This window comes from Lactuca sativa, chromosome 1 (assembly GCF_002870075.4).
Source record: "Lactuca sativa cultivar Salinas chromosome 1, Lsat_Salinas_v11, whole genome shotgun sequence".
Lineage (NCBI taxonomy): Eukaryota > Viridiplantae > Streptophyta > Magnoliopsida > Asterales > Asteraceae > Lactuca > Lactuca sativa.
The window spans coordinates 42,356,021-42,368,144 of NC_056623.2; positions in this window are offsets into that span (position 1 = coordinate 42,356,021).

Sequence of the window (12,124 nt, forward strand, 5' to 3'; positions counted from 1 at the left end):
CACCACGGAAGCCAAAAAGGTGAATGCTACATTTGGGTACTATCCCCCCAGATTCAAATAATAGTCATATTTTCCAACCCAATCACCTACGACAGTGCCAAGCGTTTGGCACAATCTCTTGTCGACCAGGGAGTCCGCCAGGGAATCATGGCCCCCACACCTGAACAACCAAAGAGGGGAGATAACAAGTGAAAGTTCGGGAATAAGAAAAAAGCATAACCCGCTCAAGAGCCTAGAAAATGACAACAAGCCACAACCACCCATGCCGTCACCGTCCCTGCTCCCCCAACACCATCCAAACAATATGTTGGAAATAAGCCAAAATGCAACAAGTGCAACTTTCATCACAATGGAGCCTGCCGAGAGATGCACTGCAACAATTGCAACAAGAAGGGGCATATCACACATTTATGTAGGGTGCCAGCACAACAAACCACCCAAACCACTAATGTTGGGGTGAGTCAGGCGTGTTACGTATGTGGTCAGACGGAGCATTTCAAGAGGGGGTGCCCGAAGGAAAGGAATGAAAACGTTGGAGGTGTGGGAAGGGTTTTCGCAATAGGGCATGGGGAAGTAATAAAGGACCCCATTATGGTTACCAGTACGTTTCTCCTCAATAACTCATATGCATGCATACTTTTCAATAGTAGTGCGGAGAGGAGTTCCGTGAGCCACACATTTAAACACATACTCAAACAAAAACTTCAATCACTCAATGAAATATTCATAGTAGAAATGGCGAATGGAAAACCGAAAGCACTAAAAATATCTACATAGGATGCACCCTAACCATAAACAATCACTCCTTCCAAATCGACCTAATGCCTGTTACAATAGGAAGTTTTGATGTTGTGACATCCCCATTTTCACGGCCAGAAAAGACCGATTTTGTTTATGCTTTATAAAAATCAGAGTACCTCTTTTAAGAAAAATGTTGCGGAATTTGTTCCCAATAAAACATGATAAATACGTTATCAAAGCATTTCTGAAGAAAAGTATTTTTATTCATTTTAAAACATTTGGGATGTCATCGTCAATATAGAAACATAAGCATAAACAGAACTTACATTCATTATCACTAGTGATTTATATCTCCTTAATCTCTTAGTGTAATGTGACTTCATATCCACACCTGTGATATACATAAACCGAGTGGGTCAGGTTGGGAAACCTGGTGAGTACATAGGGTTTTCAACCCACAATAATATAATCATTATGTTTAATCATCAAACAATCAATCAACCCAATTACCCATCCCCATTATCATATTTACTCTTAAGGATCTGCCCTAAGAATCAACTATTCCTCGCTCATTCATTCCTAAGGATTATCCTAAGGAATAGGCCCGAAATCCATCGTTGCTAATGACACATCTTTCAAGCATAGCTGCTGATATTATCACTTAGGCGCAACTGCCAAAATTGTGACATTCTTTATATGGGGCATCTGGCGGTATAGTCCTTTAGGCGCATCTGCTGGGGTTATGAGGTTCTCTATTAGGCGCTTCTGCCGGTAGAGTCCTTTAGGCGCATCTGCCAGGGTTTTATTGATAGTATCGTTTTAGAGAATCCACTCGCGATACAGGTCAATGGGTTTTTAGAGTACACCGGTGAACACATCGTTCACAACACCTACAGGTTGCGAGACTGCTAGTGTTCCTCTGGACTGTCTAGAATAGTCTGTGGTTGTCATCTATACTTTGCTAGATGACAGGGGCCAGCATTTAGGAAAAAGGCTTCTCACATCGTCCACCTCTCACCCTTACCTCATGGTCTATATTACCTCTCAACTTATCATCCAACTCATATTTCATCTACCCAAGTTTTACCCAACATATTATGTAGATATAAATACATATACGGTTTAAGTCATATAAAACTTATATAAAATCGTTCATCCAGCATAGATAACAAGTATACAGATAATATTCACACATAACATGTAGTCTATATAAAATACTTCATATCTATGTGTAAGATGAAAATAACTATGCACTCACAGCACATAATTTATATTAAATGCTTCATATCTATGTGTAAGATGAAAGGGACCATGCACTCACTTGTTAAGGTGGTGATTCCGAACTGAGACAACGCTTTGCTTCTATCAATATATTTTCGTTCGAAAAAAAGCTAGTATCATTACCACTAGAGTTTAGTCTAATATTCACCGAGACTAATTAATAGTCTAGCTATTATTATTATTATTATATAAGCGTTAAACAATACTCTTCACCCACTATGTATAGACAGGGGCCAGACATAAAACACTAGAGGGCAGGACCATTTTGGCATATAGCACTTCTGAAATCCAACAACCCTATGCGGCCCTTTAAGTCAGATTCCCCATACCGCGAGTGGTTAAAAAAATACTATAACGACACTTATATAACTCATAATAATATCCCAAATATTTATTATAAGTTCCTAATAATAATACTATATTTAAATAAAAGCTATATTAAAAATTAGCTAGGCGTATCTTACATACGAGGGGGTTTGGCTAGAATCCCTGCTCTGCAGGGGAAAAACTTCCGAGCCGAAAGCTCTTCTTCTCGGAGCCGTCGAGCGCTCCAGGGCTTTCTTCTAGTGCTAGGGGAGTTTTTTTTGGAAGGTTTAGAGAGTGTGTAGAGAGAAGAATGAATGGGAAAGGTGTGAAGAAAATGAGGGTGGGAGAGGTTCTATTTATAGGGTGAAATATGGCTAAACTTGGAGCCACATGTCACCATTTGGTGGCAAGACTTAGGGAGAAAGCACTGGCCAAGATTGTGCCACGTCACCCATTTTCGCACAACACACTTCCGACTTCTAAAATCCATAACTTTCGCATACGAGCTCCATTTTTGACTTTCTTTATATCCACACGTAGGGAAAAATAAGATCTACAACTTTCATTTTGACTTTGTTGGCTAATTCTCGACCGATCTTAAATTTAACAGTAGGAGAAGATTATATTGTTAAATGACCGCGAAAAATTCGTAACTCTTTCATATGGACTCCATTTTTGTCTTTCTTTTTATCGTTGAATTCCTATTAATGAGATCTTCAAATCTCATTTAGGTCGCATAGGCCAAAAACAGCTCGATCTAAAATTCGAGTTTCGGGTCGTGCACTATTGTGTCAAATCTTAGAAAATTCATAGCTTCCTCATACGAAGTCAGATTTGGGCGTTCTTTTTATTCATGATCTCGGTTTAACGTATACTAAAACTTTTGTTTAGATTACTAAGGCCAAAAAGTCCTCTATCGTAAATTCACTATTTACGTCTCCTGGTGTCGTGCCGGTTTTGCCGTAAAACTTCGACGGGTCATAACTTCTTAGTTATAACTCGGATTTCGGCATTCATTATATGTACGGAACCCTTGAGACATATTCTACAACTTGGTTAAGATTATTTATTCTAAATAATCTTTTGTCGAAAAGTCGTTTTCGACCCCTAGTATCTCTAAATTGACTAGCCCGGATCTACGGGCGTTACAAATGTGATTATTGGCATAGATTGGTTGAGCTCTCACCATGCTGATATCACGTGATTTGAAAAAGTCGTCGGACTTAACTTACCGAATAACGAAACCCTTGTCATCTATGGTGACAAACCCGTTACAAACTTCCGAATCGTCTCTTACATCAAGGCTCAAAAGTACCTACGCAAGAAGTACCACACATTCCTGGACTATGTTGTTGATGAGAAGCAAGAAATGAGGGACATCAAGGATATTCCATAGGCCTGTAACTTTCTTTATGTATTCCCAGAATACCTTCCAGGAGTACCACCCATGCGACAAGTTGAATTCAAAATCGACTTGATTCATGGAGCCACCCCCATAGCCAAATCACCATATCGATTGGACCCGAACGAAATGTAGGAATTGTCCAGTCAGCTGAACGAACTACTAAGTAAAGGTTTCATCAGGCCAAGCTTATCACCTCGGGGAACACCAGTCTTGTTCGTAAAGAAGAAAGACAGATCATTCCATATGTGCATTGACCATCAGGAGTTGAACTAACTCACCATCAAGATTCAGTATCCCCTACCCCGAATTGATGACCTGTTCGACCAACTTCAGGGATCGAGCTACTTCTCAAAAATTGAACTGAGGTCAGGGTACCATCATCTTAGAATCCGGGAAGAAGATATCCCTAAGACGGCGTTTAGGAATCGTTACGGCCATTACAAGTTCGTTGTAGTGCCCTTCAGATTGACTAATGCACTCATGGTGTTCATGGATCTAATGAACCATGTATGCCAACCTTACTTAGATAAATTTGTGATGGTGTTTATCGATGACATCCTAATCTATTCGTGAAGTAAAGAAGAGCACATCCAACACCTACGATAGGTCTTGGAGACACCAATGGAGGAGAAGTTATATGCAAAGTTTTCAAAGTGTGAATTCTGGATTCGAAAGGTGGACTTCTTGGATATGTGGTCAACGAAGAAGGGTTACATGTGGATCCCTCCAAAGTCAAGGTAATTGAAAACTGGGCAGCACCTAGGACACCGACATAAATCCCCCAGTTTTTGGGTCTTATTGGCTACTACCGAAGGTTCATAGATAATTTTTCCAAAATCGCAATGCCACTTACTAGCCTACCCCAGAAAGGAGTGACCTTCAGCTGGGAGGATAAACAAGAAAATGCCTTCCAAACACTAAAACAAGCTTTATGCAGCGCTCCAATCTTGTTTCTTCCAGAAGGGACGAAAGACTTTGTGGTCTACTGTGATGTGTCCAAACAGGGTCTAGGTTGTGTGCTCATGCAACGGCGAAAGGTCATTGCCTATGCCTCGAGACAAATCAAGACTCACGAGGTCAACTACACCACACACGACCTGGAATTAGGAGCAGTAGTATTTGCCCTAAAAATCTGGAGACATTACATTTATGGAACAAAGTACACAATCTTCACCGACCATAAGAGTCTCCAACACTTTCTCAATCAAAAAAGAAATCAATATGAGACAAAGACGATGGATAGAACTGCTAAATAATTATGAATGCGAAATTTGATATCATCATGGTAAGGCCAACACAGTAGTGGATGCTGTAAGTGGAAAGGAGTACTCGGGTCGCCGAGTAAAATCATTAACAATGACTATTCATTCACATCTGGCCACCCAGATCAATGAGGCGTAAATTGAAGCCTTGAAACCCGAGAATTTCACAAGTGAAGCCTTGCGGGGATTGGATAAAAACCTTGAGTTCAAGGATGACGGTGCTCGTTACCTCATGGACCGAATCTAGACACTGAGATTCGGCGGGTACAGAGACAACCAATCACCCACAAACCGACGGGCAAAGCGAGAGAACTATTCAAACGTTGGAAGATATGTTAAGATCTTGTGTGATAGACTTCGGTAAATCTTAGGATACCCATTTACCACTCATCGAGTTCTCATATAACAACAGTTATCACTCGAGCATTAAGGTTGCTCCATTTGAAGCCCTCTATGGACGCAAGTGCACATCACCTATGTGTTGGGCCGAGGTAGGCGACACGCAGCTAGCAAGAAGACAAGTGCCTAATCGCACACTCATAGGCCCTAAGATCATACGGGAAATGACAGAGAAGATCGTTCAAATCTGTGAACAACTAAGGGCGTGTTGAGACCGAAAAAAGAGTTGTGCGGATAAAAGACGTGAACCCTTGGAATTCTAGGCTAGTGATCGCGTGTTGTTGAAGGTCTCACCCTAGAAGGGAATGATACATTTTGGAAAACATGGAAAACTAAATCCAAGGTACATAGGACCATTCGAGATCCTTCCCAGGATCGGCCCAGTAGCTTAAAAACTTCGACTACCACAAGAACTCAGCAACATGCATCCTACTTTTCACGTGTCTAACTTAAAGACGTGCCTATCTGATGAGACCCTCGTCATTCCACTTTACAAGATCGAGGTAAACGAGAGTCTCCACTTCGTCGAGGAACCTGTGGAAATCATGGACAGGGAAGTCAAGAGAACAAAACAAAGTCGCATACCAATAGTAAAGGTCCGTTGAAACGCTAAACGAGGACCTAAATTTACTTGGGAACGCGACGACCAAATGAAAAAGAAATACCCACATATTTTCCCCAACTCTTGAGGACCTATTCGGAATGCTAATTTCGGGACGAAATTCCTTCTAACGGGGGCATGATGTGACAACCGTCAATTTTGGTCAAACAAAGTCAACAAAAGTCAACCAGATCAACTCAATTTGTATTAAAGTTTTAAGTGAATTGTGATACTCTCTAATGTGTCTAATGTACTATTGACAAGTTATAATACAAAGTACCTCTCTGGTTGCCAATTATCGAATATAAAATCTAAATAAAGTTAGTATCGTAACAACTTGGTAATTCAATTTTATATTATTTTAGTACAAATAATAATAAATGTAGTAGAGTTCATAAATCTTATACTACATGACAAATTCATAACAAAGGCTTCAAACACAAATTTTTGGTGAATTCGTCACCAAATGCGACAAATTCTATACCCGGCTAAACACCTAAATTTTAACGAAACGAACTTGGGAATTCAACCTAACTTCATGTAACGTATTATTATGGTTAATAATAATGGTTTTTATAATAATTTGAATTTTTTTAATTCAAATTAAATATTTACACATCCTTTATACCATATTTTTTTTATAAAAACACCACAATTTTTGTAAAAGATGCCAAGTGTTATAAAAGTTTGACTTTTTTTTTTATAAAAATCACTAGTTATAATGTTGTTCCCCACCATAAATAAGCAACTTTTATGCAAATACGCTAACCTTAGGGTAATACACAATTAGTCTAATCCTTGGCCCCCCATACCCCCTACCCACCCCACCACCTGTAACACCCGGTTCCTGGTACGTATTTAAATTTAAGTAATTTCATGTTTTGCAATGAGAATCGGCGAGTTGGAGGCCTAACTTGTCGAGTAGACTGGATATTGAACATGCGTTTTAAGTAATCTACTCGACGAGTCGGGAGCCCGACTCGACGAGTAGGTTAGTCTGGATGAAACCCTAATTTTAAGGTTTTGCACCCTATTTAAGCACCTTAAGTGGTTCCCTTTACAACCTCCAACACCCTTAGACCATTCCCACGAAACCCTAACCGTGTTTGAATGATTTTGAGATCTTCGTGCAATTTTGTGCAAGTTAGAAGGTTAACGAGAAGATGAAGGAGCTTAGGATTTCAGAAGGAGAAAGGAGATCCAGAGGTTTTGCATGATTTCCTGTTTATTGGAGGTAAAAAGTCCATACCTTGCTTCTCCTTTCATTATGTAACATCCAAAATTTCAAAACAATTAAAACTTTTCAAAAACCACTCATTTTAATAACGTTGTTACAAAAAGGTTTTCAATACATTATTTAACAGAGTATTTTCCCAGGTTCATATCATAAAACACCAACGCGAGGAACGGTACGATCACGCCTTTGCCTTGTCACAGACTCCTGAGAACCTGAAAACATAAAACCACAACTGTAAGCCCGAAAGCTTAGTGAGATACCCCCAATATACCAACCACATATACGCCCTTCCAGGCCACGACCTTCCGGTCCATACATATTGCCTTCCGGCCCATAACATATTGCCTTCCGGCCCATAGCATAAAACGCATACATAACATAACAAATCATAGAACGACCCTGCATATCGGGTCACACCCCAGATCTAGCAATCATACGCATAACACATAATCATATAACAGTTCACAGTTAGTAATTGATCAACAGATCACATAACGTAGCATTACTCTAATCAAGATACCGGACTAACCCGTCACTAGCATAACATAATCATAGGAATCAGTCAATATACTAATCACACACATACGCCTTTCCAGGCCATGACCTTCCGGTCCACATAGTAATGCCTTCCGGCCTGTAACATATAATGACAACTACCCGGATTTCCATCCGGTAAAAAGGGTCGGCCTTGGTGCCATAAACCCTAGCGATATAGTGAGGATAACTCACCTCGAAACTGCCGACTGAACAGATAGCTCAAGCTGCTCCGATCACTGATACAATCTCCACCTCTGGACAGCCACCAATGCACTGAACTCAAACAGTAATCAACAATTACCAAAATACCCCTGGAACCACTGGTCAACCCTTGGTCAAAGACAAGGTCAAAGTCAACCCCTGACTGACCCTAATCGCCGAGTCAACCCTATGACTCGCCGAGTCCCCATACTCAGAACTTCACTCAATCCGCGATCTAACTCGCCGAGTATCCCCCTTGACTCGACGAGTTCCTCCTGGAAGAATCGCGGGGCCACCCCGACTCAACTCGCCGAGTCTGAAGAACAACTCGACGAGTCCCAGTTATTCTTCAAGCTACTCGCCGAGTCTGTTCATCGGACTCGGCGAGTCCATGCCATGCAACCGCTCAAACTGCTTCCTAAGGTCAGAACTGCTCCGACCATTCATAGGTCTGGCCTTCCTAGACTGGTCCATCACGTAAGGTCCTCATTTTGGTGCTCATGATACACCCCAAGACTTATAATTTACATATTGACCTAAGGCATAAGGATTCCAATCCAAAACCTTCATCAATTCCCGAAATGCACAGGCATGGGACATTCTGGACCTCCAAAGGTCCCAATACAGGGTTACAATCGTTTGGGGGACTAGGGTAACATTCAATCTAGCCACAGAAGGGTTCCATAAACCCTAATTCTCTAAACACATCACCATAGCAGAGTATACTCGAACTCTTACCTGGATGATGTACTCTCTGTGTCCACAATCCTCAGAACGTGACTTCCTTGCTGTTCCTTTAGCCAAGCCCTTTCTCTTCCTTGCACAACCACTCCTTCAAAATCACCAATGGCCTTTAACCTTGCTCCAGATGCACACAATCGATTTAGGGTTCCTCTCAGAAGGCTAAAATGAACAATGACGGCCAATAAGTCCCTTTTATACGTCCCAAACCTGAACGGTTAGGGTTTTCGCTAAACAGCGCCGACTCGCCGAGTCCATATTCGGACTCGTCGAGTCCAGTCGCGAACCCGCGACCAGATCTGCGATCCTACTCGGCGAGTCTGAGCTCCAACTCGCCGAGTCCCCTCTTAAAACACCCAAAATCATAATTATAGCAATATCTGGAATTCCGGGCTGTTACACATTAGATATTGTTTCTGGAGTAACTTAGGGTTTTTGGAAGCCATTTTTGGAGCCATTCTTGGATGCAACCACGATTTTGGGATGAGAACTTCAGATCTGGAACCATTGAGGGTTCCCATGGCATAAAGGTGCCAACTTTATGGCCATGGGAGTCCAATGCATCAGATGAACCCCATTTTAAGGCCATTTAGGCCAAATACCCCATGCATGGACGTCAAGTTCGAAGCTTTACGTAGAATATGGACCCTAGGAAGTCAGATCCATTGTTTGGATGCATTAAGACCAACTGAAATCGACTATATAGTTAGGGACAAAGAGGGACTCAACGAGTCGCTTATGCAACTCGGCGAGTCGGGTCAAAGTTTCCCCCAAACCCCTTCTGAGAATAGACAATATGTTGAGTTGAAAGGAGACTCGGTATGTTGGGCTCGTTTTGGACTTGGAGATCAACGAACTCGACGGGTTCAAGATCGAATTTGGTGAGTTCAAGGCGATGTACCAACCGCATGAAGATGAACTCGACAAGTTCAATAAGAAATCGACAGTTCATAGACTAGACACCTTCATTCGGATGAAGATGAACTCGACGAGTTCAAGGATGAACTCAACGAGTCAGTTAAAGAACGTCCCGATGTTTTGTTGAAGGAGAACTCTTCGAGCTTTTGCTAGACTCGGCGAGTATGGTCGGGGTTTCAACATTTTGTGGAAATGGGGACTCGACGAGTTGGTGGACCAACTTGGCGAGTTGAGTCAACCAGATGTTGACTTTGACCAGGGTTTTGACTTGGACTTGAGTTGACTATTGCAAGGGTTAGTATGAGATAGTAATTATGAAAGGTTGTTGTGTTGGAATTGAGGAGTTGAGCAGAGTTGATTTCCGTACCGAGGACAATGCAGACACTACGCGACACTGAGGTGAGTTACCTTCCAGTAGAAGTGGGTCTAAGGCACCAAGGTCGGCCCACTAATAGTTGATTATGGTTGAGATGATTGTCTTTGTGATAATTTTTTGGTTTGCTACTACCTGATATGTTTATGTGCTAGCATGATATGTTATATGTGATAGTGGTGGTATAAGGGGAAAAGTCCCCAAGTTCGGTTGTTAAGACCGAAGAGTAGGTCGGGCACCCCTGATATGCCTGACAATATGATTATGTTATGATATGTGTGATAGTAGTATTAGGGGGTGAAATAGTCCCCAGAGCCGGTTGGGAGAAACCATAGGGTAGGTCAGCACCCCAGAACTGCTTGACATGGGTAGGTCAGCACCCCAGAACAACTTGACATGGGTAGGTCAGTACCCCAGAACTGCTTGACATTGGTAGGTCGGCGCCCCAGAATGGCCGGACAGGGTAGGTCGGGCACCCCAAAATAGCCCGACAGTATTTATGTTATGTGTTATGTGGTATGTGGTAAGGTGGGGGAACTCACTAAGCTTCGTCGAAGGGGAAGGAGTCGGCGCGGTAGCAACGCATCACACACACACAAAGGATTCTGCATTTTTAGATTCATGGGATTGTACTATGATTTTATTACTATTCGATGTTATGATTTTGAGACATGCTTATCATGGTTTTATGGTTTGATGTGATATTGATAGTGTTTTTAGCAAACGGTTTTATAAGGTACTTATTTTAAAATGAAATTTTTGGCCTTAAGAATTGGGATGTTACACTACCCCTTCCCCTTCCCCCTTAAGAGTTACGCATCCCCCTTTTTCACCACTTCATCTTCTTCAACACTTTTTCTCCATAATCCTCTCAAGAAACTCTTCAATTCTCTCAAGATCTCTCATCTATAAGTCGGTTCTTAAGTTTTTGGTAAGCTTCTTCTCATAAATCTAGAGATTCTACACATAAAAATACTAGTTTTGTTACATTTACACACATTTATATGTGTTATTATCCATAGGGTAATTCGACATTCAAGTGTTCTTCAAGCATCTTCAAGTGTTCTAAGCTTGAAAACATTCATCATCATCTCTTTACCCACTAAGAAATGCACTCAAGGTGAGTTCATACCCTTTCATTTTCGAGTTTTCCAACTTTTAGGGGGAAAGTACAAGTAAATTTGTATAATAACACAAGTTGTTATGCATGCTTCTCTTTAAGTTGTGTAAAAGTATTATGTGCATGAAAATATGTTATTACTTAGTTACTTGAACATTTATATGTGGTGTGTTTGTTTAGAAAGGCAAAACTATGAAAAATGAGTATAAATATACTATATGTTCTTAAGAAGAAGGTCACAAAAAAAACTATAAAAACTATGTTTTTTTTATGAACATAATATGAATTTTCTAGCAAAAATGGTTTTAACCAAGATATTACATCATTTTTGTGGGATACAACTCAAAATATGTTTTTTGAGATGTGTTATGAAACTAGTTAAAAATAACAAAGATTTGGTTTTACAAAACGAATATCTAAAACCCACCATTTTATGCAAAAATAGGGGTTTTCTAGCAAAAATGGTCATGACCAAGTTATAGTATCATTTTTGTGAGATTTGACTTCAAATATGTTATTTTAAACATATAATGTTAGTTTGACTTAATATCCACAAAAAGATAAAAATAAATTTACAAGGCTTACAACCAAAATTTTAGTGGTTATTGTCGTTTAAAATGCCAAAAACTAGAAAAATGGTCTTATCACACTAAATGTTCTTATACTTGTGTTAGATGTAATTTATATGATATAATCTTTCTAAAACATCTAACATGTTAACTTATATATATATATATATATATATATATATATATATATATATACATATATATATATATATATATATGTGTGTGTGTGTGTGTGTGTGTATATATATATATATATATACAGAGAGAGAGAGAGAGAGAACAAAACATTTATGATAAACTATAATTAAGATAATTTATGGGTCATTAAACACTAATTTATCATTTTGGGTCGAACAAATAATTAATTTAAATGTATAATTATTTTACACTATGAAATTACTAGGGAAAGGTAATATTTTCACTTACAAAAGGG